This window comes from Anarrhichthys ocellatus, unplaced genomic scaffold, assembly GCF_004355925.1.
Source record: "Anarrhichthys ocellatus isolate YVR2014 unplaced genomic scaffold, GSC_Weel_1.0 scaffold92, whole genome shotgun sequence".
Taxonomy (NCBI): domain Eukaryota; kingdom Metazoa; phylum Chordata; class Actinopteri; order Perciformes; family Anarhichadidae; genus Anarrhichthys; species Anarrhichthys ocellatus.
In genome coordinates this window covers 801,271-806,339 of record NW_022280122.1, presented here as the reverse complement: position 1 = coordinate 806,339, position 5,069 = coordinate 801,271, and the positions used below count along the sequence as shown (strand labels likewise).

The following is a 5,069-nucleotide window of genomic DNA, read 5'->3' as shown; positions in this document are numbered from 1 at the left end:
TCAGATCATGAAAACACAAATCTTTCTAATAAATGAAGAAAGTTGTTTGTGGTCCTTTTGTTGTTCTGTCTACAATGAACATTTATTTAAACAAGATGTTATATCAGAAAATGAATCAAATATAAAGCTTGAGTTTATTCTGTGATCCGTCTTCAGTTTACTTGTTGAAAATAATCTCATCAGTCCGATCGGCTGCAGCGTCCAATCACATGACTGATGAACAGTGACGGGGCGTGTCGGCCGTTAAAAGACTTCCTGGAAGTCTGTTCTCGTGGGTCCTCGCTCATGGCTCCTCAGACATCCCTCCTCCATCCTCGGAGCTAAATAAGAGCTTTGGGACGGCCGTCAATATGGCGGCGCAGAACAACTTCCGGTTCAAGCGAGGATTGAGGAGCGAGGAAATGAGAATTAAGAGACTTGGGATGTACCCTATGATGGTCTTTTCATGGGATTTGTTGTGAATGACAAACATAAAATAATGACAGTGTTGTGCTTAAAACCTTTGTATAGTAGATTTATATATTGAATCTATATGTGAGGGCCTACAGACACCTTGATGTTACATTTGCCTTCTACTTGCCTCTGCCAAGGTAGCAGTAAATCAAGCTGTCAGTAAACATGCCAGTTATTCCCATCTGCCCAGATGATGTGGGCACAGATAAGAGGTGAGACAGGCACACCCAGCTGTCTGTCATGGTCACATGCCCGTGTCCTCGGCACACTTTAGCTCTATTGAACGCCTCCCCACGTCTCCTACACATATCAGTCATTATTGACATACAAATGTTAAGAACTCACACAGATTCAAGGTATTTCCAGCCTTTATTGAAACGGAGCCCTGATGTGTACAAAGTCAGCAATAAAAAAACAAAAGTGTTTTCGTTCAAGCAACTGGCTCCAGTTCCATGTACAACCAAGGACTGGATATTCTGTTGAAAGAAAGGGTGAAGTCATCTGAACACAGCACGTCACAGTCAGGAGGACTAAACACTCCATCAGCCTGGCCTCAAGTGCTCTTCAGACGATCCACGGAGGTTGACTTGCATAGAAGAGTGTTGCATGAAACACAAGTGAACTAGTTACATCAATCCAACATCACAGGAAACCAGAGGAAGACTGAGGGTTTTCTAAACATCTTGATATTTTAAGTACATTCCTCGAAATTGAAGTAAAACAAAAGCAATTCCTCAGAAATCAGAATACAAAACACCTCTGTGTGAGCACAACCATTAGCTCATCTACACTCCAGGATTATCACTTCTATCCTGTACAATCAAACACTCTATCAACACATTATCAAACAGAAGTGGGCAACTGAGGTACGCTTTTCACAACAGAGGCTTTAACACAATGAAAGTACATCATGGCCTGTGTTAACGTGTGTAAACATCCGGATGAATGTAAACCCATTTCCCACAATGCATCAGCAAAGATGGAAGTCAAAAGCTGTGGCACGTATTCCCAACCGATGCGATCACAATCTAAAGACAACCTGCGATGACATTAAATACAAAGCTGGCCCCTTGGAACCTGCCAGGTCATCTCTGAGGAATGTCTTTGTTAAGAAAAGGATGACTCCGTAAAGACACTGTGCAGAAACATGAGGTAGAGCAATCAAAGAGAACTCCATTCAGGGTCCCAGTTAAGTGTGACATATGACAGACTTCAGACTTTTAGTTTCAGGGTCAAACTATCAACCAAGTCACAATATTCAGCTGAGGTTCACTGCACAAATGTTCCGACATGCTTCGAAACTCGTTACTTTTCACATTCCCCTTCCAACCACAGGCCCCACTGCACCTCACAAAGGCCTGAGAATGACTTACTTTAAGTTGCGATTGTTTCTCGACAAGAAACGAACCCTCTTCATCGCAGTTAAGAACCCGTGAGGAGCTTTGATCCTTTATGAGCGACACCTGTTCAAACAGTTCCTCTTCTGTTCCCTTTAAAACGTGATTTCAACAAATAAATGGTCCACAGAAAAACAGTACCGTTCTAAAATACTGTGTACAAATCATTTATTTTTTCCAAATGGTCGCATGGGAATATTGGAAATTGAACTAAATCATCGAGAACGTGAATAATGTACTTGGAGTGCCAAATCAAGGGAAATACAGCAGCAGATCTCGAAACAAATGTTACCTGACGAGCAAATTCAAGGCACCAGAGGTCCGAACGACGAGACTACAGCGGAAACCAAAAGGAGCAACGTGTCATCAAGTCATATTCAACAGACAGGCTGTCAGACAACCTGCTCTCTGCACTGCTTCTAGTCAAAGGCAAAGAGGTGGGGTAGAGGGATGTCTGGGCATGTCTCCAGATATACTAACGGACCAAAAGGAGCAGGAAACCAATTCAAAAATAAATAAATTCTTTAACTACAATTTTGCTTTAATTTGACCGGGGATTTACATTCATAGCTTTTGTGTTCATGCCAACAAATAATCTGTCCAGCATGTCCAGGAGATACAAACAGCTGAGGGTAGTTGAGTGAATCCCAGGCTGCTCCCTTCATCACTGAAGAAGCGTGTTGGAGCACTGAATGTTATGAGGGGATCACAATATGAATACAATTAGGAAAACAAAAATATTTAGAATTATCCTAAAAGGGTTTTCACTGAGATAGTATAGAAATTTGTCAACAAATTCTACATGATCATTCACACTCAGGAGTCATGTTAAAAGCTTTAGATGTGAATCAGTGAGCAGGCCGGACTCATCACTGATGACTCATCACTGATGACTCATCACTGATGACTCATCACTGTACTCAACTCACAGGGTTTTTAGTATGTAAAGAGCAACTAAACCCCAAAGCACTTTGTTCAGCTGGAAACCAATGCATATGGATATTTAGGGTTTTAGAGCCAAGTATTTGAATTCTACATATTGTGTTATAATTGATCTGGAGGCAGGTGACGTATTGCATAAAAATATGGTGGAATTAGCAAACGAGCTAGCCAGACGCTAAATGAGGAAAATGTAACTAAAAGCTTCATTCACATAGTTGTTACGGTGTGGGAAAGTACATCGCTATCGCCAGGTAATAAACAATTAACACGGATTCCACGTGTGTAAATTAGCTAATTCCAAGTAGACAGAACGTGCTGCGAATGAGTCTAAACGAACCGACAACATAAGCAACGACACAGGTTTCTGATGTTCATGCTAGAAGCACTTCCTCTAAACGTCGAGGGTTTAGTTCCTCTTTAACTCACTAGATTAGCCAAAACAGTCTCAATGAAATTTATTGAAAAATGACTAAATATTTATGGTTCATCTCAATATTGCAACAAAAAAAGTCACATATACCAGGACAGAAGATTTTACACACATCACCCACTCTGTCCTAAAAACTACCCATGACTCCCATGTAGTGTAAACCAACAGATGTGTGGACAGAGTGAAACCACAACAGCAAAAGGTGGTGACAGTGTTGTTTACAAGATGTGACAGGCATTCGACAGGAAATGTGCCACCTGACAGGTCAGCCTGGCCAACACAATCTGAACTGTCAACAAAGGAACACTTCTCACATAAAGGTCCACACTTCACTGAAGTTCTAGACAGAATAAGAGAAACTCTACCACATGAAGCAAGAGGTTTCCATTAGCAGTGTGTATCTAACGTCAGTGTTTTATTAAATATTAGAAGAACGCCTGCCACATGGAGATGACCACCCCTGTGAACACACAATGAACCGATGCTGCACATTAGCTTAAATGTAGGTTTGTTGAGCAGCGTCACCATCACCCCTCAGTAAAATCAAGCTCCCCAATAAGCAGCAGACAAAAGGTTTCTCGCGTTATTGTAATATTCAGGGCGAGACAAACGCTCTGTCAGAATTGGCAGATGAACTCATTGTAAACGTTTTCAAAAGAAAACAAAAAATTCCATTTCGGCGTCCAAACTTCAGGAGCGATGCGTTTCCTTTGCTTCTCCTTTGTCCTCTCAGTCTCGGACCCTCACTGGTGTAGCAGCTCCCGGTAGAAACACCAGTCTGCAGGGAAACAGAAGCAAAAGAATCGTTTGTGATGGGAGAGCAGAGAGAAACATGCCTGTGGCTGGATCACTGTCAATTTAGATCTCTGGAATGGCTGAGAAAAAAAACCAGGAAGCAGCAATTCTATCACCGATAGAATTAGAGAGAGAAATGTGATTACCAACCAGCTGCATGCATTACATGTAATGTGTTGCATGATTTCTCTGAGTAACAGATGCAACCCTCGCATATTTTTAAGAGCTGGATGGACAAAAACTAATTTCTTTATTCTTCTGCGGTACAAAGTAACAGACATCAGTAACTGTCTGCGTCTTCAGGAATATGCACGATAAACTTGGAACATCTCTGCTTTTCTCTTTATCTTAAACTCAGATGATGTGCTGCTCCCCTGACAGATATGCATGTGCCTGAGGAACATCTGTCAGCAGCCTTGAGACACTGAAGCCCTACGGAGGAACTCCCCCAACAGCAAGCTGCTCTACAGCAGCCTGGAACACGTGTGTGCTGCAGAGAGCCCTCACTGACTGACCCCGCCAGCCTGACTGCGCAGCAGTGAAGGTTACAGCAGCCAATACAGCAGAGATGTGCTGAGTCACTGCAGCAATGCCCACTGCAGAGTGCCACACACACACCCTGTACTTCTATCTTTATGAGGACACTCACTGACATAACACACTCCCAGGTCTCTTACCATCACAACAGAATGTCTATGCCCAACCCATACCTAACTCTAACCTGGACCGTAAAACCAAGTCAGAACCCTCAAACTGGCCTTTGAAGAGGTGCGGACCAGCCAAAATGTCCTCACCTCCCAAAAATGTCCTAATTCAGAGTGTCTAAAACTCAAATTGATGCACACAAAGCAGTGTCAGAAATGAATTGGACAAAGGGCAAAAATGCCTCAAGTAATCTCAAAATGCCCCTAGAAACTGTGATTGAGGGTCAAACATATCCACCATTTACTATTTTTTTTAAATTGACGTCTATGAACAACAGGACGAGCCTCACAGGACAACACAGGCATCTGTGTGCTGGTGTGTGTGTGTGTGTGTGTGTGTGTGGGGGG

General features: G+C 42.5%; 1 protein-coding gene across 1 annotated transcript in view; it reads right to left on the bottom strand.

Annotated features, from left to right (window-relative positions):
• Positions 1-803: 803 nt before the first annotated feature.
• Positions 804-5,069, bottom strand: part of LOC116398891 (serine/threonine-protein kinase 35-like) — a 10,854-nt gene continuing 6,588 nt past the window's right edge. The window contains exon 3 of the mRNA XM_031875637.1: positions 804-4,000. The gene's annotated coding sequence lies outside the window, so the exon portion shown is untranslated. The remainder of the gene's footprint in view (positions 4,001-5,069) is intronic.